At 45.3% G+C, this 24,852-nt stretch overlaps 1 protein-coding gene across 5 annotated transcripts in view; it reads left to right on the forward strand.

The window, feature by feature from the left end:
* The first annotated feature begins 8,833 nt into the window (after nt 1-8,833).
* Nucleotides 8,834-24,852, forward strand: part of LOC119792286 (NACHT, LRR and PYD domains-containing protein 12-like) — a 106,333-nt gene continuing 90,314 nt past the window's right edge. For all 5 annotated transcript variants that reach the window (XM_038298897.1, XM_038298882.1, XM_038298889.1 and 2 more), the window contains exon 1: nt 8,834-8,876. The gene's annotated coding sequence lies outside the window, so the exon portion shown is untranslated. The remainder of the gene's footprint in view (nt 8,877-24,852) is intronic.

Genomic DNA, 24,852 nt, shown 5'->3' on the forward strand with positions numbered 1-24,852 from the left:
GCGAGGTGAAGAGGCCCGTCATGGAGCGAGGTGAAGAGGCCCGTCATGGAGCGAGGTGAAGAGGCCCGTCATGGAGCGAGGTGAAGAGGCCCGTCATGGAGCGAGGTGCAGAGAGGCCCGTCATGGAGCGAGGTGCAGAGACGCACACCGGAGCGAGGTGAAGAGGCCCGTCATGGAGCGAGGTGCAGAGACGCACACCGGAGCGAGGTGAAGAGGCCCGTCATGGAGCGAGGTGAAGAGGCCCGTCATGGAGCGAGGTGAAGAGGCCCGTCATGGAGCGAGGTGAAGAGGCCCGTCATGGAGCGAGGTGCAGAGAGGCCCGTCATGGAGCGAGGTGAAGAGGCCCGTCATGGAGCGAGGTGCAGAGAGGCCCGTCATGGAGCGAGGTGCAGAGACGCACACCGGAGCGAGGTGAAGAGGCCCGTCATGGAGCGAGGTGCAGAGACGCACACCGGAGCGAGGTGAAGAGGCCCGTCATGGAGCGAGGTGCAGAGACGCACGCCGGAGCGAGGTGAAGAGGCCCGTCATGGAGCGAGGTGCAGAGAGGCCCGTCATGGAGCGAGGTGCAGAGACGCACACCGGAGCGAGGTGAAGAGGCCCGTCATGGAGCGAGGTGCAGAGACGCACACCGGAGCGAGGTGAAGAGGCCCGTCATGGAGCGAGGTGCAGAGAGGCCCGTCATGGAGCGAGGTGAAGAGGCCCGTCATGGAGCGAGGTGCAGAGAGGCCCGTCATGGAGCGAGGTGAAGAGGCCCGTCATGGAGCGAGGTGCAGAGAGGCCCGTCATGGAGCGAGGTGCAGAGACGCACACCGGAGCGAGGTGAAGAGGCCCGTCATGGAGCGAGGTGCAGAGACGCACGCCGGAGCGAGGTGCAGAGAGGCCCGTCATGGAGCGAGGTGCAGAGACGCACACCGGAGCGGGGTGAAGAGGCCCGTCATGGAGCGAGGTGCAGAGACGCACGCCGGAGCGAGGTGCAGAGAGGCCCGTCATGGAGCGAGGTGCAGAGACGCACGCCGGAGCGAGGTGCAGAGAGGCCCGTCATGGAGCGAGGTGCAGAGACGCACACCGGAGCGGGGTGAAGAGGCCCGTCATGGAGCGAGGTGCAGAGAGGCCCGTCATGGAGCGAGGTGCAGAGACGCACACCGGAGCGAGGTGAAGAGGCCCGTCATGGAGCGAGGTGCAGAGACGCACACCGGAGCGAGGTGAAGAGGCCCGTCATGGAGCGAGGTGCAGAGACGCACACCGGAGCGAGGTGAAGAGGCCCGTCATGGAGCGAGGTGCAGAGAGGCCCGTCATGGAGCGAGGTGAAGAGGCCCGTCATGGAGCGAGGTGCAGAGAGGCCCGTCATGGAGCGAGGTGAAGAGGCCCGTCATGGAGCGAGGTGCAGAGAGGCCCGTCATGGAGCGAGGTGCAGAGACGCACACCGGAGCGAGGTGAAGAGGCCCGTCATGGAGCGAGGTGCAGAGACGCACGCCGGAGCGAGGTGCAGAGAGGCCCGTCATGGAGCGAGGTGCAGAGACGCACACCGGAGCGGGGTGAAGAGGCCCGTCATGGAGCGAGGTGCAGAGACGCACGCCGGAGCGAGGTGCAGAGAGGCCCGTCATGGAGCGAGGTGCAGAGACGCACGCCGGAGCGAGGTGCAGAGAGGCCCGTCATGGAGCGAGGTGCAGAGACGCACACCGGAGCGGGGTGAAGAGGCCCGTCATGGAGCGAGGTGCAGAGACGCACACCGGAGCGGGGTGCAGAGAGGCCCGTCATGGAGCGAGGTGCAGAGACGCACGCCGGAGCGGGGTGCAGAGAGGCCCGTCATGGAGCGAGGTGCAGAGACGCACGCCGGAGCGGGGTGCAGAGAGGCCCGTCATGGAGCGAGGTGCAGAGACGCACGCCGGAGCGGGGTGCAGAGAGGCCCGTCATGGAGCGAGGTGCAGAGACGCACACCGGAGCGAGGTGAAGAGGCCCGTCATGGAGCGAGGTGCAGAGACGCACACCGGAGCGAGGTGAAGAGGCCCGTCATGGAGCGAGGTGAAGAGACGCACACCGGAGCGAGGTGAAGAGGCCCGTCATGGAGCGAGGTGCAGAGACGCACACCGGAGCGAGGTGAAGAGGCCCGTCATGGAGCGAGGTGCAGAGACGCACACCGGAGCGAGGTGCAGAGACGCACACCGGAGCGAGGTGCAGAGAGGCCCGTCATGGAGCGAGGTGCAGAGACGCACACCGGAGCGAGGTGCAGAGACGCACACCGGAGCGAGGTGCAGAGAGGCCCGTCATGGAGCGAGGTGCAGAGACGCACACCGGAGCGAGGTGAAGAGGCCCGTCATGGAGCGAGGTGCAGAGACGCACACCGGAGCGGGGTGCAGAGAGGCCCGTCATGGAGCGAGGTGCAGAGACGCACACCGGAGCGAGGTGAAGAGGCCCGTCATGGAGCGAGGTGCAGAGACGCACACCGGAGCGAGGTGAAGAGGCCCGTCATGGAGCGAGGTGCAGAGACGCACACCGGAGCGGGGTGCAGAGAGGCCCGTCATGGAGCGAGGTGCAGAGACGCACACCGGAGCGAGGTGAAGAGGCCCGTCATGGAGCGAGGTGCAGAGACGCACACCGGAGCGAGGTGAAGAGGCCCGTCATGGAGCGAGGTGCAGAGACGCACACCGGAGCGAGGTGAAGAGGCCCGTCATGGAGCGAGGTGCAGAGACGCACACCGGAGCGAGGTGAAGAGGCCCGTCATGGAGCGAGGTGCAGAGACGCACACCGGAGCGAGGTGAAGAGGCCCGTCATGGAGCGAGGTGCAGAGACGCACACCGGAGCGAGGTGAAGAGGCCCGTCATGGAGCGAGGTGCAGAGACGCACGCCGGAGCGAGGTGCAGAGACGCACGCCGGAGCGAGGTGAAGAGGCCCGTCATGGAGCGAGGCGTAGAGGCACGCTGGCGAGAGACGCGTGTTGGAGGTGACCTCGTAGGCCAGCTAAGCTGGAGAGGCCCACACGTGCAACAGACTGGCCCATTGACTCTGCTGCTTTTCATCTTCTGTATTTTTTATCTTTCTTTTTAATCTTTTTCCTTTTAACTTATCTTTTTATCTTTTTTATTGGACTTTAATCGATTAAACTTTTTAAAGCCCTGCTCACAATCGCCGCAGTCTGTTTGGTTTTATGGTGTTTTTTAAGATGATGGCACCTCTCGGGTGCCACATAAACATCTAAAAATGCTTCCTGACCCGTATTGTGTCTGCACCAGAGTCTACTCTAGAATCATGTTATCTCCATCTTTTCTTTCTAGCTGACTTCTGCCTGCTCTCTGTTTTTACTTTTTTAATTAGATTTTTCTTCCTTCTCTTTAACTAATCTATCCATCAGTGTTTCTGTTTTCCTCTGCTCTCATTCAATCTTTATATCAGTCTTCTAATCTTCTTCCCCTCTTTTATCAATCTTACACTTTTGTAAAACGGGGACATAATACAATCAAAATCCCTTCCAAGCACATTAGTATGTAAAACATGAAAACTTACAATTTAATAGATAAAATAAGATTCTTGTTTCAAACACCTGTTGGAAGTTGCTAACGTTTAGATGGGATACTGGGTTTATTAAGGTGTAGCAAAAAATCTGTAAACCATCATGGATTGTAACCTAAGAAGGTGCTACATGTATCTCACCATAGACTTATTTATGTTCAGGTATGAATCTAGTGTTATGGTTAGTAGATGGCAGAGTGGTGAGGAGACTCTGTTACAGCTGAGTATATAATGGGTTAGATTTTGTAACACCGGTATAATCTCATCATACATATCATGATTATTATCTCATCTAAATAAATAATAAAAAGGATTATCAAAATATTTCTAGCTAAAAGTAAGCAGCAAAACTACTTATAACTCACAATTATCTGAAGAACCAATCAGTTCTAAAAGCATCTTGAGATGAACCCTTGTTACTCCCTGGAGAACCACTGAACCAGATTAGCACCTATAAGGAGTTTTCCATCATTCTGGTTCATTTGATCTGAGTCTGTTTCCTCCTGCAGCTGCAGCCAGTGGTCTGACTGACTGTTTGCTGATTCGGTTGCTGTATATTAGTTTCTGTTGGGATCTGGAGGTCTGTCCACCTTTCTCCAGCTCATCAGTGGACCAGCATTTAAGGAGGGGCAGAGCTACAATCCGACGCCAGAGTGTTTGCCAGTTATGGTTAGCAAGCCTGAGCCAACCTGCCTGTTTGAATCTCTGACTCCCCTGAAGCCTGAACCCGAACCTAATCTGTTTTTGTCCTCTCTGCTTCTCAGGAAGAACCTGCCTGTAAACCTGAAGACCTGGAAGGGTTTCTCAAGCGTGAAGCTAAGCTGTCTGTTCTCAGAAGAATCCTGGAAATCCAACTCAGTCTGAAACCTGCCTGCCCGCTCTCAGCAAGAGCTGAGGGAGAAGCTCTGAACCTGCTCAGTAAGATTATCTGCTCTGCCCTGCCTCTGCCTAGCCCTCTGCCTGCCTTCAGCCTCTGGACCTTCCTGGTTCCCCCCTTTTACTGCTCTGCTCATCTCTGATCAGAGAAAACCAGTCGTGACCACACCCGGACCCAGTTTATCCCAGAACCAGTGTTCTTTATTGTGAAATATTCTTCAATAAACTTGTGAACTTTTCCCCAGTCTCTGAGTGTTCTGCATGTGGGTTAGATCGCTGAAAGCCATCATGACAGTTTCTGTCCTCATCAATGTTTTTTCTTTTGTCTTTTGTAAATCAGCAAGACTCAGAAATAGCAGTACCTGACAAATCAGGTGAGAGACTTAAAATTTTAATTTAAGAAACCTACAATATTCTAAGATATACAATAAAATATGTGATTCAATCATTTGAAATAACATTTTAAATATTGAAATGGAACCGACAGATTCTGATTCTATTTAGTAGAAAAGACCAAAGATAAGAGTCTGAATCAAATAAGTGGTAACATGTTCTAGTTTTCTCTCTGTGGACAGAACCTGCGGCAGAATCTGCAGCAGAACCACCAGAACTAGCAGGACCTGCAGCAGAACCTGCACAACAATCTGCAGAGCACCAGAACCAGCAGCAGAACTCAGTGTGGTTCTCCTTCAGATCCAAGCAGCTGGCTTGTTGTAACATGTCGTCTCAGTTGTTTAAACAAAAAAGGGAAACAGGAGACGCTGTTTTTAAAAGCTGTTTTAAAGCTGCCATACCGGCTCTACTGCTTCTTCGTCATCAAGTTAGACACTGATAGACTCAAATCCTGTTCACCTAATCAGGAACACCGGTTTCCAGGACATAAACTTTGATCTCTATAGATTCTGACTATGAAACTGAATACAAGCTGACAAACATGAATAATCTGATGTCATTACAAAAGCCAACCAATCAGAGTCCTTTCTAATAAGGTCATTTATAACTTTCTATTTCTTTTGCTCTTTTTTTGGATGCAGTTCCTCCTTCTGAGCCGTTTCCTGGTTTTCTGTTTGGCTGCAGCGTCTTCGACCCAAATGTGATCCAAACTCAGCATCAATAAAACAGCCGGAAAGACCACTTTTTATTTTAAATCAGTTACTTAATATAACTTTCATCATTAGGAATATTTTAAATTCAACTTATTTCTGTTTATTTATAAAGTGATAAACTAAAACACATACAACAGAATAGAATAGAATAAAATACAATGAAATAGAATGAAATACAATAAAGTAGAATAGCTTTATTTATCACGCTGCCAGTAGGGCCACTCCCATTGGGTACATTTTCAGTTTTGTTGCAACACATAGATGAAAGAATAAAAGACAGACATTATAAATTTTAACCAGATCTGAATTTACAACTTTCTCCAAGATGATTCGATTCCTGACGATTTTTACCATGAAACAATCCTCAGAACTTCTGGAAGACCATAAACTCTTTCAGTGGAGGGAAAAGTCCCTATCAGGTAAGTTCCCTTCTTCTGTTATGAGGAACTGTAGTTTTAACAAGCATGTTGTTGCTTCAGGTTCTATATTTAGCTCAGATCAAATGACTTTGGTCTGGCTGTCTGCCGTTGTACTTCTGCTCCATATAGGTGGGAGCGAGCTAATCTGAATAAATTCAGACCCAAGTCCAGTTAGTAAATGACATTTGTAATCTCAGTGAGGAATTCCTGGTTCAATGAAGCCTTGGCTGAAGTTTAACTGAAAAAGAGTGTCTGCGGAATGGGGCGGGGCATATCTGCCTTAACTGCGACACACACGCAGATGACCTGGTTTCTGAGGATAAACCAGCCAGCATCCAGCAAGAACAGAACAGTTGGAATTTCTCTGAGTTACAAAAGTGTAAGATTGATAAAAGAGGGGAAGAAGATTAGAAGACTGATATAAAGATTGAATGAGAGCAGAGGAAAACAGAAACACTGATGGAAAGATCAGTTAAAGACAAGGAAGAAAAATCTAATTAAAAAAGTAAAAACAGAGAGCAGGCAGAAGTCAGCTAGAAAGAAAAGATGGAGATAACATGATTCTAGAGTAGACTCTGGTGCAGACACAATACGGGTCAGGAAGCATTTTTAGATGTTTATGTGGCACCCGAGAGGTGCGATCATCTTAAAAAAAACCATAAAACCAAACAGACTGCGGCGATTGTGAGCAGGGCTTTAAAAAGTTTAATCGATTAAAGTCCAATAAAAAAGATAAAAAGATAAGTTAAAAGGAAAAAGATTAAAAAGAAAGATAAAAAATACAGACGATGAAAAGCAGCAGAGTCAATGGGCCAGTCTGTTAAAAGACGCGCACTTGGCAGGTACAATGGAGGGCACCGTCCACCCCAGCGCTGGATCCTAGTTCCGGCACGCTGTGCGTGTGGGCCTCTCCAGCTTAGTTGGCCTTAGCGAGGTCACCTCCAACACGCGCCTCTCGCCAGCGTGCCTCTGCGCCTCGATCCATGACGGGCCTCTTGAACGCTGTGCTCGCCGTTATCCCGGGGGGGTCTGACAGCTTTCGCAAAAGCCAGCATTATTTCTGAGGAGCTGCGCTGCACGGAAAGTGACTGACAGCGAAGAAGGGGAAACTGGCATGTCTGATTTAGCGCAGCTGTTTAATTCAGAAACAGAGGATGATGACTTTGAGGGGTTTGATTAATACTTTGTAATAAATACATGAATAAAGCACAATCATACTCAGTTTTGCTCCCGCTCTATTTTTAAATACCCAGTAGAGGTTTTTAAAGGTAGTAGAGGACATGTACCTGTATATAAAACCCGCGCCCTATAGTCCGGTGCTCCTTATGTGTGTGTTAAATACAGAAATGGGACACATAACTGAGACTGCGCATTTTAGTACGGTGCGCCTTATGGTCGTGAAAATACGGTAGTAAGAATGGACTCACAACTCATTTTTGAGTTGAGCAGCTAGGATCCTGATGAGAGTACGGAAACATGCGCACATTACCCCCATTCTCCATTCACCACACTGGAACACCACCCGCTCCCTTCGCTCCACTCACTCAAACCTGCTCCACACTCCCAGAACCAGACTCAGAACAATGGGAGCATTTTGTGCAGCTGCCCCACATCTGTGGAATGCCCTCCCTGATACTTTGATGGAACCTCAATCCACCGTGTTTTAAAAAAGGCCTTAAAACATTTCTTTTTAGCAAAACCTTTGGTCCCCTTTAAATGTTTTTTTCTCTCTTTTTAAAACAGCTTTTATTATTATTATTATTATAACCCTGATTATTATTATTATTATGATTATTATTATTATTATTGTTTTGCCATTATTATTTTGTCATTATTATTTTTAAATTTTGATGTATTTCTTTTTTATGCTTTTCTTTTTTGTGGTACTTTGAGGTCTTTTTGATGAAAAGTGCAGTATAAATACATATTTTTTATTATTATTATCAATATGTGACAGACTTAATATTATCTGATAACACATTTACCAAACCTACGGGGGGGGGGGGGGGGGGGGGGGGGGGCGATTTCAATACTAATAGTTTTGGCAAATATTAGTGTTTTTTTTGTTCCTGTTCATGTTTTGATGAATTATTAGTTCATTCAGCAGCCATACCTTTAGATCAGGTGAATCAGGTATTGATGCTCCCTACATTAGCTTTCTGTTGGTATTTTTTTTTCTCATTTTTCTTTTTTGGGTGGCAAAAATTAATCTAACATTTATTATCATTGTGTCATTTCTATAATTTAGACAGATGAAAAAAACAATCTAGGCTCTAAGAATCAGCCCATAAATCTCAGCAGCACAGATCTGGGATGTTAGACTGATGTAGAAATAATCTGTATTTTCTTTAAAAACCTGCATCAGTCAATCTCTAGTTGATACCAGAGTCAGAGCAGAATCCCATCAGTATACAGAGGTTTATAGGAGGAGAGGAGTTGGGCAGGGTCTGACTGCATGGAGTTAAACTCTATGGAACTAATTAAACCTACAAAATTACCTCTTGGGTCCATTTTCTTCATCCAGCAGAGAGTCAGACATTTTGAATAAATAATTCAATTTTATTCAACGGTTTAATTAATGAGAATAATGAATTAAAATGTCTGATTTTTCTCGGAGAGCTCAGATGTTTAAACTGGGTTCCTTTAATGCAAGAAAATGAATTTCTTCTCCAGCCACTGATCTTCTTTCCTTATCCCTCATTTTATCATTTCCTCATGTAGAAATAAACAAACATCTGAAGAAGAAGTGTTTGAATCTCAGCAATCATTCAACACCTATTTACTAAATATATACATATCTCAGGAGTGAACTTAGTGATTTAATGATGAGCAGAAAAGCTTTTTATAAAGGTAGATCCACCTGTCCTGTGAGAAGGGGCGGAGCCTTAGGTATAATAGGAGAAACGGGTCCAGTCAGGATCAGGTTCCAGTCAGTGTAGATCAGAGCACAGCAAACATCTGGATCAGGGTGAGTGTCAAAGTTCTGGTTTTCCTCTCAGTGGCTTTTTCTCTATAGATTGTAAATAGAGGCAGCAGCAGAACTCAGTCTGATTCTCCTTCAGGTTTATGTTTCTTTGTATGAAACAGGGATTGTTGTTGTTTTTCATTGATTGTCTGATAGAGAAGCAGGAAACAAACCGTTTTATTTTACCAGAGAAAATCCCCGACTGACCTGTTAGTCCTCATTCCTCAGCAGGTTCAACAGGTCTGATCAGGGAAAAGATAACAGCTCTGACAGCTGACTTGGAAGGTTAGTGACACCTGACATGGTAAATGTGAGGCTAAGAAACTTTATTCTAGTGTAATTTCTGCAGTCCCTCCATCTGAATCAATACAGAACATGGATCTGAAAGAATTATGATCAGTTATGATGAAACAGTTCAGGGTACTTTTTGCAGAACGTTTGCCTCTTTTCCTTCCCTCCATCTTTGTTTTTAATACTTTCCAGGACTGTTAGCTGTTTCGTCTTCATCTGAGTATCGTTAGATTAAAAAAAAGGTAGGAACTCATAGAGAAGTTTTTCCCTTTTTTTAAAATCTGCCTGGCTGGCTGGCTGGCTGACGTATTTCCTCCTTAGCTAGTAGCTACCTGTGTGTCTGCAGAGCATCCAGCTCTTCTCTCTCCATCAGGTGGAACTAGACTTAGATTTAGATAACTTTTATTGTCGTTTTGTAAACAGAGTATATACAGAATGTCAATAGAGTTTTGTGCAGCTCTTATGACATTTCCATTCCTTAAAGTTCAGCAGTAATCAAATGTAAACAGTGTGGGAGAAAAAAAACATTGTTCAAAACCGCAATATGTGTAATGATCTCAGAATATTGGACCCAGAATTCAAGGCGAGACAGGCAGTTGGAAAGTTTAAAGCGTTGCGGCGGGCGACGCCCCCAGAGTTTCTAAAGAGCGAGCAGCAGACGCCGAGCAGCAACAGAGTCCAGAAGGGAAATCCAAGGCTGAAGTCAGACGATGGTTCCAGGTTCAGAAGCCGGTAGAATCCAGGATCAGACAGGACAAACAGAGCAGACAGGGGGAAGGCAAAACTCGAGATCCTCAGGGCAGAAACCGGTCACAATCAGGGAAACAGACATAGTAAAGAAAGCTAGGAAACGTCTCACAAAAACACTCGAATAACCTGCCACTGATGGGAGGCAAACACACAACTTAAATAGTAGAGGAACCAGGTGGAAATGATCGGCGATAATCAGCCGCAGAACAAATTAGACAGGGGAGCAAGGAGCAAAGGAAAAAACCAAACCATCAGCGCCGAGATCATGACATTATGGTGAAAACCTGCAGTATTGTTGGTTTGGTGTTATCAGTGTGATGCAGAGTCTGTGATTTAGAGTTTTCTCAACAGTTCATCAGTCTGATGGGGTTGGGGAAGAAGCTGATGCAGAACCTCTATTCTCCTCATTAATTCCCCGTCTTCCATCTTAAAGGCTGTTTGTTCTTGTTCAGCAGTCCCTTCAGATCATCTTTGATCCATGGTTTATTATCTGGGAAGCATTTCCCTGTCCCGGTAGGGATGCTGTTATCTACAGGAGTTTCTGTAGTCAGTCACTCAGTCATTCATTGATGTCATCTCCATGTGGCTGACACAGAGCATCCCAGCCTGTAGCCTCAGAACAATCCTGCAGGGACAAACGGGCTGAAAGTGGAAGGCGGCCAGCCTACTATTGCCTGTTGTCATGGTGAATTGTTTAATCAGGCTCCACTGATAATGGCTTTTCATACTTGCTTCACACGTGTTTATCTCAGAGTGAATCTACTTGGAGTTGAGATACTAACTACTTCATAGCAGCTTTTATGAAACTGAATACTCAAAGTTCCTGACTTTAGGCTAGATCAATTCAGAGTCTAGGAGGAGAGCCTGAGTTTGTTAAACCTGGTTATTGAAACCAGCAATGTTGTTCTTCCTGTTTAGGCGGACTTATCAAACCACATGCTTCAAATGATCCCCTACCATGTTGTTCCTTTTGTTTCTCCTCAGTAATCAAGAGAATATTCTCATTCAGGTAAAGTTCTGATCACAGAGAGTTTCTGTTCCAGAGGGCGACGTGAGTTCAAATGTAGCTTTCAGTCTGTGGGTTTCTGGTAAACCTCAGACTTCTGCTGTCCTCAGTGTGCAGCTCAGTCCAGAAAGGGAAACATATTGTTTTTGGCTTCCTCTCTAATGAACTTGATTTGATTGCTGAAGGCGTCAACTTCCTTTGTTTGGACTGTGACCCAGGTGTTGTTCTGCACCAGTGGGATGGTTGGGTTCCCTGGTTTGTGCTGAGTGTTCTTGTGAGGAGCTAGGTGCTGGACCCAGAATGCCGACAGCTAGGCTAGGAGAAAGGAGCAAAGTTTATTTTTTGGTTAACAGACAGACAGGGAAGAAAGGTGTCTCTGGAAGCCGGGGCAGTAAGGTGGAAGGCAAGCTCTATGCAGCAGCTGGAGGAGAGGGAGGTGGGTGGTGTGGATTAATATTTACAATTTCAAAAGCTGAAGTAATTACTCCCACAAGGGAGAGAAGTTGGCACATCTACCAACTAACAGTGACCATCAGGCAGTGAGCACACAGGAAGCCAGGCTTTAAATACTGCTCCCGATAAAGATCAGTCTCAGCAGTCTCAAAGCCACACCTATCAGAGAGAGAGAGAGAGAGAGAGAGAGAGGCCCTAAAAGGGACAGTGAAGCGAGAGAGATTTTGAGATTTTAAAAACTAATTTATTATCAATAAATAATTGACATAGTATCACAAACTATGTAACAGAAAAATACAACAAGAACAAAAAACAAACACTGAAGAATATATTAAATAAACACTTTTTCCAAAAATGAGTTCTCCTCCTACGACACTACAAATTACTTTGCCATAACTCCAGATGTGACAGAAATCTAAATCTGAAACTAATCTGTAAAAATTAAATTCAAGTAATAGCCTAGACTTCACCAGGTTGGTAAACAAAGAAACCAAGTCAATATTCAAATCTTCCACCACCTTCCTCTTTCTACTTATGTACACAGCCAATTTAACCTGTCCCAACAAGAAATTAATCAATCGACATTTGCTCCTTTTTTGGCATCTGAATCTAAATCCACAATTAAATCCGTGTTTAGTGAACATTTCACCATATCTGTTGAAAATAGTTCTCAAAAGCACAAAAAGAGCCGACAGACGAACGCAGTCAGAAAAACAATGAAACACTGTTTCTCTCTGTTCACAAAATGGACATTTATCTTCCACAGGAGGATTAATAATAGAAACTAAAGAATTAACAGCTACAATACCATGAAGGATTCTCCATTGTTAATCTGCATGTTTTATCGTTGGTGGAGGATTATACAACGATTTCCATTCAGGTTTGAAGTCAGGTTTTAAGGAGAAATGAGTTCTCCATACTGTGTCACTGCGTCCATTCAGTTTGTGTTGATTGAGAGTTTTAACAATCATTCTATAGAAAACTTTTCCAGAAGCTCCTTCCAGGGAAATTCCTTTATTTTCCCCTGAATCCAAAAAAGGGCCAGAGCAGTTCTTTACCCCAGGAAACAGTCTGAAGGATGGAAAAGGATCCAAGGCCTTTGGAGACACAGAACCCTCATGATAATCAGCCAAAAGTGAACACTCATGTTCACTTAACTTGTGCTTCCAGTAGCACAACAGCTGAGCAACAAATCGAACAGACTTTATTCCCAAACAGGCAGCGAGCTTAACAGGATCATCCAGCTGAGGTCCAGACAGCTCCACCACCCTCCCAAGGCAATAGACTTGCAGTGTGGAGCAGTCTGGGGCAGGTTGTTGCCCCCCAAGTAGGAGAATCCAACAAACTCCCAAACAGAAGCGGTTCCTGGAGCAGCCAGTGCAGAGACTCAGCCTGCTGCTGTCTCTCCTTCCTCAGCAAAGACCACAGAGAAAATACTCTTGTAAAAAACTGGAAGAAGAGAAGAGTTAGAGTTTCTAGAGTCCATCAGAAAGAGAGGCAAATCAAGACCCATGCCACCGAATCTCAGAAGAATGCAGCATGATAACCTCCTCCACACCAGATCTGCAGGTCCTGTGAGCAGTCTCTGAATAAACTGAAAACGAAAAGCAGCACCTCTGCTGGCCAGGCGGACCAGGCCTTGACCACCTTCTTCTCTCGGCAAAAACAGGATACTTTGAGGAATCAAAAAAAATCTACCAGAACCCTTTGAACATTTGATAAAACTGGAGGATCAACACACATCAGCCGGTGCCACATGGTGGAAGAAACTAGGTTATTAATGACCAGAACTCGTCCTCTATATGACATTTTAGGTAAAATCCACTTCCACTTCAAAAGTCGACCCTTAGCATTATCCAAAATATTTTCCCAATTTTCTTGCACAAACTTTTCATTACCCAAGAACACAGCGAAATATTTAAGGCCTTCCTTTTTCTACACTAAGCCTCCAGGCAGACTGAGTTGATCCCCCAACCGGCTTCCTACAGTTACAGCCTCACTCTTTCTCCAGGTTACTTTTGCAGAAGAGATACAACCAAAATGAAAAACAGTGTTGACTAAAACATCAATATCTTCCTGTGTGTTTACAAAACAATTAAATCATCAGCATAAGCTGACAATTTTAAAGAGACATCACACCCAGGAATAGAAACACCACATAAATCTTTTCTCAGCTTATGAAGCAAAGGTTCAATTGCCAAAGAATAAAGCATCCCTGATAAGGAACAGCCTTGCCTCACACCTCTTGAAACATTGAAAGGAGCACTTAAGCCTCCATTTATTTTAAGTACACTCGCAATGTCATGATATAAAACCTGGATCATAGCTATGAAACCAGGGCTGAAACCAAAAGCAGCCAAAGTTTGCCACAAATACTGGTGTTCAACCCGGTCAAAAGCTTTTTCTTGATCTATAGAAATCAGACCAATATCTATAGAAATCAGACCAATATCTATAGAAATCAGACCAATATTTATGCCCAATGAGCTGGAGATTTCCAAAACATCCCTGATTAGAGTGACATTATAACTTATCAGCCTTCCAGGCACACAATACGTCTGGTCTCTGTGAATAACTGTAGACATAACTTCTCTAAGTCTGGTAGCCAAGACTTTGGTAAGAATCCTGTAGTCCGTAGAGAGTAAAGAGACTGGTGGCCAGTTCCTTAGATCCTGTAAATCTCCATTCTTTGGAAGCAGAGTAACGACTGCCCGTCTGCAGCTCAGAGCCAGCCAACCTCTTTGCAGGCTGTCTGTGATCACGTTCAGCAAGTCCTCGTCAATCACAGACCAGAAGGACTTGTAAAAGTCAACAGGAATAGCGTCCATGCCAGGGGATCTACTGTTCTTCAGGCTCATCAAGGCAGCATGCAATTCATGCAGTGTGACCTGAGCCTCCAGTTTTTAATTAGCTTCAGCATCCACCTGAGGAAGACCTTCGTAGAAACCATCGCTCACATCTGGATTCACCAAATGTTCACTCTTAAAAAGGTCTTTATAGAAACTGGCAGCAAACTTCCTGATCTCAGAAGAACCTGAGAAGGTAGAACAACAGTCAGTCTTTAGGGAGTGAACAATCTTTCTTTCTAGTCCAAATAAAAAGTGAGACGGTGCCTCCAACTCTGTTACGCTTAGGAAGCGTGATCTGAGCAGGGCTCCTTTGGCTGCTGGTCCCAACAGGTCGGCCAGAACGGCCTTTTTAGCTTTGAGGGAATCTAAAAACCCTCGATTTCCTGTAGATGCTGCCAAACCCTGCAGCTCTACTATCTGAGTCTCCAAGTCTTTCATAGATCTGGTTATGTCTCTAGTGACATTGCGAGTGAACTGTTGACACAACTGCTTAATTTTACATTTACCATAATCCCACCATTGTTGGACACAAGAAAAGAAGGATTTTGATTATTTATGACTGATCCAAAAACATTCAAAAGCTTTTCTAAAAGCTCTATCGTTTAAAAGAGCTGTATTAAAATGCCAGTAGACTCTCTGTAAACGAACATTTTTAATAAATACAGAGAAACAAACCAGACAGTGATCAGAAAAACTAACAGGAATTATTTGACAATTCTTAAATACATTCAAATGATGCTTAAATGCATATACACGGTCTAATCTTGCTAAAGATAAAAGATAATGTTTAGAATGACACCATGTATACGGCCTGATTTCTGTTGAAAGCTCTCCACACATCAGAAAGATCAGAGGCTGCAGTCAACTGCCTAAGCCTCCGAGAGGATTCAGCATGAGGCTCTAAGTGGTTCCTGTCAAGTGAAGGATTTTCAGTACAATTAAAATCACCACAAAAAAACAATTAATCATTATCACTACAATCATTTACAGTGTTCCCTAAGATGTTCAGTAGAATCATTCTATCAGTTCCTTTAGTTGGAGCATACACATTAAGAAAAACTAGATTCACGTGTTCGTATTTGGCTTTAACTTTCAATAAATGAGCTTTAATTATCTCTTCTGCTTCGCAAGAGATAGGAAAAAATTTTTTTAGAAAACACAATCCCCACACCGCCACTACGACTCGATTTGTGACTGAAAAAAACCTCCCCTCCACATTCCTTCTTCCAATCACTCTCGTTATCAGCAGTGCTATGTGTTTCCTGAATCAACATTATATAAATTTTCTTTAGAGTCATAAATCTAAAGAACTCAGCCCTTTGCATTTCATCTCTGGCACCATTTATATGTAAAGACATGGAGATAAAGAAACAAAAGAAAAGGCACAAAGAAACATAAAACGTTTCTCTAAATATCCTCATCTTCATCAGCAGTAGTTGCTTGGGCTCTGACTTTCAAAATCAGTTTCCTTAGGCGATACATTTTTTTGATCTGTTAACACATCATCAACAAGATGTCCAGTTTTCTTTGTTAAAGGCCGAGAGGATTCAACAAACATTTTTACATCTGGAAAACATTCCTCCACTTTAACCCTCAGTACTTCAGTTTTCTATACAGATTCTGCTGATCCTGGCTCAAGACAGGCTACTATCAGACTCCAAACTGTTCTCTCCTGCTTTGTTTGCTCTCTTAGCTCTGAGAGCTTTAATGCTGCTGCTTGCAGCCTCAGAACTTTTCCTTTTTGGGACAGTTTCAAAAAATTCTCATCGAATCATCACAAAAGTTTTCACAAAAAACTTGATCAGTTATTATTTCCCCTGAATATGCATCAAAACTAGTCACAGGCTGATCCTGTTTTATCTCACTGTCAGTGATATCAGCATCAATAGAATGATAACTCTGTCAAGGATCGCACTTCAGACTTTCCCTCTGCAGTGCCCGCTTTGGCGGCACCGCGACCAGCTTTCACCAAGCGTGTGCTGCGGTGCAGATGAAACCTTTGCTTGGTGTGAAACGACCTCTTGGGGAAAGTGGATCCAAACTTCCTGTTTGGAACCCCAGCTCAGTTAGAAGCTCAGTACCTCTTGGGGAAAGTGGGTCCAAACTTCCTGTATGGAACCCCAGCTCAGTTAGAAGCTCAGTTCATCTTGGGGAAAGTGGGTCCAAACTTCCTGTTTGGAACCCCAGCTCAGTTAGAAGCTCAGTTCATCTTGGGGAAAGTGGATCCAAACTTCCTGTTTGGAACCCCAGCTCAGTTAGAAGCTAAGTTCATTTTAGGGAAAGTGGGTCCAAACTTCCTGTTTGGAACCACAGCTCAGTTAGAAGCTCAGTTCATCTTGGGGAAAGTGGATCCAAACTTCCTGTTTGGAACCCCAGCTCAGTTAGAAGCTAAGTTCATCTTAGGGAAAGTGGGTCCAAACTTCCTGTTTGGAACCACAGCTCAGTTAGAAGCTCAGTTCATCTTGGGGAAAGTGGATCCAAACTTCCTGTTTGGAACCACAACTCAGTTAGAAGCTAAGTTCATCTTAGGGAAAGTGGATCCAAACTTCCTGTTTGGAACCCCAGCTCAGTTAGAAGCTCAGTTCATCTTGGGGAAAGTGGGTCCAAACTTCCTGTTTGGAACAACAGCTCAGTTAGAAGCTCAGTTCATCTTGGGGAAAGTGGATCCAAACTTCCTGTTTGGAACCCCAGCTCAGTTAGAAGCTCAGTTCATCTTGGGGAAAGTGGATCCAAACTTCCTGTTTGGAACCCCAGCTCAGTTAGAAGCTCAGTTCATCTTAGGGAAAGTGGGTCCAAACTTCCTGTTTGGAACCCCAGCTCAGTTAGAAGCTCAGTTCATCTTAGGGAAAGTGGATCCAAACTTCCTGTTTGGAACCCCAGCTCAGTTAGAAGCTCAGTTCATCTTAGGGAAAGTGGGTCCAAACTTCCTGTTTGGAACAACAGCTCAGTTAGAAGCTCAGTTCATCTTGGGGAAAGTGGATCCAAACTTCCTGTTTGGAACCCCAGCTCAGTTAGAAGCTCAGTTCATCTAGGGGAAAGTGGGTCCAAACTTCCTGTTTGGAACAACAGCTCAGTTAGAAGCTCAGTTCCTCTTGGGGAAAGTGGATCCAAACTTCCTGTTTGGAACCCCAGCTCAGTTAGAAGCTCAGTTATTCTTGGGGAAAGTGGGTCCAAACTTCCTGTTTGGAACCCCAGCTCAGTTAGAAGCTAAGTTCATCTTAGGGAAAGTGGATCCAAACTTCCTGTTTGGAACCACAGCTCAGTTAGAAGCTAAGTTCCTCTTGGGGAAAGTGGATCCAACCTTCCTGTTTGGAACCCCAGCTCAGTTAGAAGCTCAGTACCTCTTGGGGAAAGTGGATCCAAACTTCCTGTTTGGAACCCCAGCTCAGTTAGAAGCTCAGTTCATCTTGGGGAAAGTGGATCCAAACTTCCTGTTTGGAACCCCAGCTCAGTTAGAAGCTCAGTTCATCTAGGGGAAAGTGGGTCCAAACTTCCTGTTTGGAACAACAGCTCAGTTAGAAGCTCAGTTCCTCTTGGGGAAAGTGGATCCAAACTTCCTGTTTGGAACCCCAGCTCAGTTAGAAGCTCAGTTCATCTTGGGGAAAGTGGGTCCAAACTTCCTGTTTGGAACCCCAGCTCAGTTAGAAGCTAAGTTCATCTTAGGGAAAGTGGATCCAAACTTCCTGTTTGGAACCACAGCTCAGTTAGAAGCTCAGTTCCTCTTGGGGAAAGTGGATCCAAACTTCCTGTTTGGAACCCCAGCTCAGTTAGAAGCTCAGTACCTCTTGGGGAAAGTGGATCCAAACTTCCTGTTTGGAACCCCAGCTCAGTTAGAAGCTCAGTACCTCTTGGGGAAAGTGGATCCAAACTTCCTGTTTGGAACCACAGCTCAGTTAGAAGCTCAGTACCTCTTGGGGAAAGTGGATCCAAACTTCCTGTTTGGAACCACAGCTCAGTTAGAAGCTCAGTTCCTCTTGGGGAAAGTGGGTCCAAACTTCCTGTTTGGAACCCCAGCTCAGTTAGAATCTCAGTTCATCTTGGGGAAAGTGGATCCAAACTTCCTGTTTGGAACCCCAGCTCAGTTAGAAGCTCAGTTCATCTTGGGGAAAGTGGATCCAAACTTCCTGTTTGGAACCCCAGCTCAGTTAGAAGCTCAGTTGAACTTTCCAGAGAGAGAAGGACCGAACAAAGTTTGCAGGATGACTTCCCTGTATTGGTAAACACTCTGGCGTCGAGGTAGTGGCAGTCAGCAGCTTCATTACTCAACAGGTAATGAGGCAATGAGCTGCAGGTGGGCAGGGAGACCCAATGTGGACGGGGCACCACCTGGTGAAGGAGGAAAGGAAACACAAAAAAATACCACACAAACTGGATTCTGGGCAACGAAGGGGTTTGTCCTTCCAAAGAAATTTAGAGATGGAAGAATCTAGAGATTTAAACCAGATGGATGATTGTTTATTAGGGATTACTGAAAATAAGTTGTTAATTCTAGGTAAGACCATCATTTTAATTGAGGCTACCCTACCTATAAGGGAGATCGGAAGCGATTTCCATCTTTCTAGGTCCTCTTCTATCTTTTTTAAAAGAAGGATGTGGTTGAGTTTTGGTAACTCAGCTAATTTAAATGACACAGTAATTCCCAAATATTTGATATTTCCTGATTGCAATTGTAGGCCTCAGGGATTCTGTAGAGAGCAATTAATTGGTAGTATTACAGATTTAGACCAATTAATATATATATATATTAATATATATAGTCTTATATAGTCTCAGAATATATATATATTCTGAGACTTTTGAGAAAGATTCCAGTAATCTAATGCCTATAGAGAGGCAAGTGTTTGAGTGCTGGAGATAAAGTAATACATCATCTGCATAAAGACTAATTTTATGCTCTATTTTCATTCATTTTGTAACTACATTAGTTTTTACCCACATCGGTTTGTCTGATTGTTGCAGCTAGAGGTTTGATTTTTGTGTTTTTAGACACAGTTTCAACTTAAAGTATCACGATAGAGGCTTCATTAAGAAACTAAGGAGGTGTTTTATGACCCAAGGATGTAGGATACACACATTATGAGGATTTGATATTGGCAAATTTGTTGGGTTGATCGCTCCACAGGCCTACGGGAATCCTACCAAGTCTGAAAAAATTGTTTACTGCTGTATAAGAGGACCCTTTGTAAAGCAAGAGCAGCATACTTCTCCTCATTAATAGAAGAGAATAAGAATAATCCTAGATTTCTTTTAAATACAGTTGCCAAATGTATCCAGAGCCATGGCTTAGTTGAACCGTCCATTCAACCTACTCTTAGCAGCAATGATTTTATGGGATTCTTTATAAATAAGATTGATCTTATTAAAAATAAGATCATAAGCACTCCTCTATCCGCGATTGTATCTGAGGTAGTCATGGAATCTGAACCGAGTTTAGACCGCTTTGATCCAGTTGAACTTTCAGAGTTAGTAAAACTATTGTCTTCATCTAAGCCTTCAACTTGTATGTTAGATCCAGTTCCAACCAGGTTATTTAAGGAGGTATTCCCTTTGATCTCCTCCTCCATTTTAGATGTGATTAATCTATCTCTGTTACAGGGATATGTACCTAAAGCTTTTAAGGTTGCTGGAATTAAACCTCTGCTTAAGAAACCGTCTCTTGACCCAGATGACTTGGTCAATTATAGACCTATATCCAATCTTCCTTTCTTATCCAAAATTCTTGAGAAAGTAGTTGCCAAACAAAGGTGCGATCACTTCCACCATAATGAAGTTTTTGAAGAGTTTCAGTCTGGCTTTAGAGCTCATCATAGCACTGAAACAGCTCTGGTGAAAGTCACTAATGATATTCTCATGGCCTCAGATAATGGACTTGTATCTGTGCTCGTCCTGTTGGATCTTAGTGCTGCATTTGATACAGTTGATCATAATATTCTTTTAGAAAGACTTGAATATTTTGTTGGAATTAAAGGAACAGCACTAGACTGGTTTAAATCTTATCTATCTGATCGAATTCAGTTTGTTCATGTTAAGGATAGATCTTCCTCATGCTCAAAGGTTACCTGTGGAGTACCACAGGGATCAGTGCTAGGACCAATTCTCTTTACTTTATACATGCTCCCAATTGGTAGAGTTATTAGACAGCATGGGATTAATTTCCACTGTTATGCTGATGATACCCAGCTATATCTGTCTATAAATCCAGATGAAGCTAACCCATTACATAGATTACAGGCATGTCTTGAAGACATAAAAACCTGGATGACTCTTAACCTTCTGCTTCTGAATGCAGACAAAACAGAAGTTATAGTCTTTGGACCAGAGTCTCTGAAAAAGAAGCTGATTAGCCAGTCACTTCATTTGGATGGGATTAAACTGATTTCAGATTATAAAATAAAAATCTTGGTGTTATTTTTGATCAGGACCTGTCATTTAAATCCCAGATCAAAGAGGTTTCTAGAATTTCCTTCTTTCATCTGAGGAATATTGCAAAAATGAGCAATCTCCTGTCCAGGGGTGATGCTGAGAAACTAGTCCATGCATTTGTTACTTCAAGGCTGGACTATTGTAATTCTTTACTATCAGGAAGTCCACAAACTGTAGTTAAAAGCCTTCAGCTGATCCAAAATGCTGCAGCCAGAGTTCTGATGAAAATGAAAAAGAGAGATCATATCTCTCCTATCCTGGCTTCTCTTCATTGGCTTCCTGTTAAATCAAGAATAGAATTTAAAATCCTCCTTCTCACATATAAAGCCTTAAATGGCCAAGCTCCATCTGATATCAGAGATCTGATTGTTCCTTATGTTCCTAACAGAGCACTTCGCTCTCAATCTGCAGGTTTACTAGTGGTTCCTAGAATTTCTAAAAGTAGAATGGGAGGCAGATCTTTTAGTTATCAGGCTCCTCTCCTGTGGAACCAACTACCAGTTTTAGTCCGTGAGGCAGACACCCTGTCTACTTTTAAGGCTAGGCTTAAAACTTTCCTTTTTGATAAAGCTTCTAGTTAGAGTGGCTCAGGTTATCCTGATCTATCTCTATAGTTCTGCTGCTATAGGCTTAGACTGCTGGAGGACATAGGGACCCCTTTTTCATCATTCTGCTTCATTCTATCTCTATTCTCCCACTCTGCAGAATCTGTTAGTTCAATCTCTAACGTTCTGCTCTCTCTGCTTTTCTCATAGTAGCTTCATCTGGTCTGTTCCTGTTTGGCTGTGACTCCATCCTGGAGAGAAATATCAGCTGTGCTGCTGCCATCAACACCTTTGTTTCTAGACGTTGGAGCTTGGCCTGTTTTCCAGTGTAGTCCTGTTTCTCTGACTGTGACTAACTTGCCTTTTGTATCTATGCTTCTTTTTCTATGTCTGCTTCTGTCTCCTTGAACCCCAGTGGGCCTCAGCAGATGGCCGCTCACACTGAGCCTGGTTCTGCTGGAGGTTTCTTCCTGTTAAAAAGGAGTTTTTCCTCTCCACTGTCGCTACAAGCATGCTTAGTGTGAGGGATTGCTGAAGAGTCAATGAGTCGATGCAATCAGCTGGTTTTCCTTAGATAGAAAACTTTGAATCAATTTGACTGGATGATCTGGTTGAACTGTAAAGTGCCTTGAGATGACATGTGTTGTGAATTTGGCGCTATATAAATAAACTGAATTAAATAGAATTTGTTATCAATTCCTTTTTTTTTTTTTTTTTTTAACAGTATCCTGTCTGGCAATGTGGCAATAATAATAATTTTCTTGATGCCAAAAAGAGCCCAACAGATTTTACTTTCACAAGTGTAGCGGTATGGCAATTGCCATACTGCTCCACTTGTTTCATGCATATAAATTGCTTTATTATAATTATGCAGGGAGTTTTACAGTTTATATGGACACTGCAATGTAAATAGAGCAGAAAAACAGAAGAAGAAAAGGAAAAAAGAAAAAGAAAAGATGAAACAAAGAAGAGAAAGGAGACAATGACAAAACATTTTCAGTCTGCTTCATCACCTGTAACGAGATGAAAAAAGAACAGCACAACCGAAAGACATGGTACGAGATATACAATAAAGCAACACCTTGAAACTATCGCTAAAGTAATATTATTAAGTCTGACATGTACTCTGTGTTACCTGAAGATATGAATGTGGGGTTTCTGTTTGGAAGTGAATCTCTGAGTACCTGGAGCCTAGCACCTGTAGTTGTTTGTGAGGGTGAACTTGTGCATGTAAAGTTTTAACCATAGAAAAAATGCTCAATAGTGGTTGTGGAGAGCCGGAGAGGCACACCCCCCAGAGCACTGAGTCCAGCGCCGGAAGACCCAAAGCCCCAGGCGCCCAAAGGGACCCCAAGAGCGAAGGCACCAAGGAGGGGCCAGCCCCGGAAATTGGACCCCCACCAAGGGAGGAGGAGAGACAGCCCCCAAGAAGCCCCCCAGCCACTGCCATGCAGGCGCCCAGGGGAGCCGCAGAGGCGAGTCTGCGGGCTCCACCGGCAGCCGGCCACCCTGAAGTAGTGCCGGGCAAAGAACACTGGCCCCCCCACTGCACCGACCCAAACGCCCCGGCCCCACAGAGCGCCGAAACACGCCCCGTCCCCCCCCCCAGCACCAAGCCCCGGCGACCGGCTGCAACACCCAACGCGACCGCACCACCCCTGAAAAACACACAGGCGGACACACGCGCATCCACCGCGAACCGGCCGCAAGTGCCGCGGAACCCCCCCAAAACGCCCCCCAGGCCAAAAGCGCGGCCCCGCCCCACCGAGACAGACGCCAACAGCGAGCAACGCAACACACCGTGCACAGAACTGACCCAAGAGCAGAAAAGCCGCCTGGCGCCCGACCGCCAGAAGAGCAGACCGTAGCAGGCGCAACCACCCCCCCAGCAGCCCGTGGGCAGCACAGAGCCAGAGCGGTGCTAACCATGTCGCTCCCCCACCGGACCAAGCCAGAGCAGCACAGCCGCGCCTGCTGCCTCCCCTCGACGCCCGCACAAGCCCCCAACATGCCGCTGAAGCACCTCCACCGCCCCGGCCCCCCGACGCATGCCGGCCGGAGCCACTCCACCCCCCACCCACCCCGCAGCCACACCCGCCGCGATCAGCGAGACCAAAGCAGCTCCACCATGCCTCCAAGCGGGAAAACCCACCCGAAGACCCAATCAGCGCAGCCAGCCCATCCACACCAGCCCCCCAACACCAACCCCGCCGGAGCCGCCCAGACCCCCACACACCAGCGGCGTGCCGACAGCAGGAGCCCCACCCAACAGGGCCGCCCCCCGAGAGAACAGACATGCCAATCTCCCCCCAGAAAAAGAACGCCAAGCAGAAAAGCCCCCCCAATGCGACAGTAGACACCAGACACTGACCTGCCCGCAACCGCTCCCCCCACCGGGAGAAGAAAAAAACATAAAAAATAAATCTAATTTCTAAATAAATAATAATACATATATATACATATATATATAGGCATACATATACATACATATACACATATACATACATACATATATATATATATATATATATATATATATATATACATACATACACTATATTGCCAAAAGTATTTGCTCACCCATCCAAATTATTGGAATCAGGTGTTCCAATCACTTCCATGGCCACAGGTGTATAAATTCAAGCACCTAGGCATGCAGACTGTTTTTACAAACATTTGTGAAAGAATGGGTCGCTCTCAGGAGCTCAGTGAATTCCAGCGTGGAACTGTGATAGGATGCCACCTGTGCAACAAATCCAGTCGTGAAATTTCCTCGCTCCTAAATATTCCACAGTCAACTGTCAGCTGTATTATAAGAAAATGGAAGTGTTTGGGAACGACAGCAACTCAGCCACGAAGTGGTAGGCCACGTAAACTGACGGAGCGGGGTCAGCGGATGCTGACGCGCATAGTGCGAAGAGGTCGCCAACTTTCTGCAGAGTCAATCACTACAGACCTCCAAACTTCATGTGGCCTTCAGATTAGCTCAAGAACAGTGCGCAGAGAGCTTCATGGAATGGGTTTCCATGGTCGAGCAGCTGCATCCAAGCCATACATCACCAAGTGCAATGCAAAGCGTCGGATGCGGTGGTGTAAAGCACGCCGCCACTGGACTCTAGAGCAGTGGAGACGCGTTCTCTGGAGTGACGAATCGCGCTTCTCCATCTGGCAATCTGATGGACGGGTCTGGGTTTGGCGGTTGCCAGGAGAACGGTACTTGTCTGACTGCATTGTGCCAAGTGTAAAGTTTGGTGGAGGGGGGATTATGGTGTGGGGTTGTTTTTCAGGAGCTGGGCTTGGCCCCTTAGTTCCAGTGAAAGGAACTCCGAATGCTTCAGCATACCAAGACATTTTGGACAATTCCATGCTCCCAACTTTGTGGGAACAGTTTGGAGCTGGCCCCTTCCTCTTCCAACATGACTGTGCACCAGTGCACAAAGCAAGGTCCATAAAGACATGGATGACAGAGTCTGGTGTGGATGAACTTGACTGGCCTGCACAGAGTCCTGACCTCAACCCGATAGAACACCTTTGGGATGAATTAGAGCGGAGACTGAGAGCCAGGCCTTCTCGTCCAACATCAGTGTGCAACCTCACAAATGCGCTTCTGGAAGAATGGTCAAAAATTCCCATAAACACACTCCTAAACCTTGTGGACAGCC

The sequence above is a fragment of the Cyprinodon tularosa genome, unplaced genomic scaffold (assembly GCF_016077235.1).
Source record: "Cyprinodon tularosa strain WSP-4 unplaced genomic scaffold, ASM1607723v1 ctg1114, whole genome shotgun sequence".
NCBI lineage: Eukaryota > Metazoa > Chordata > Actinopteri > Cyprinodontiformes > Cyprinodontidae > Cyprinodon > Cyprinodon tularosa.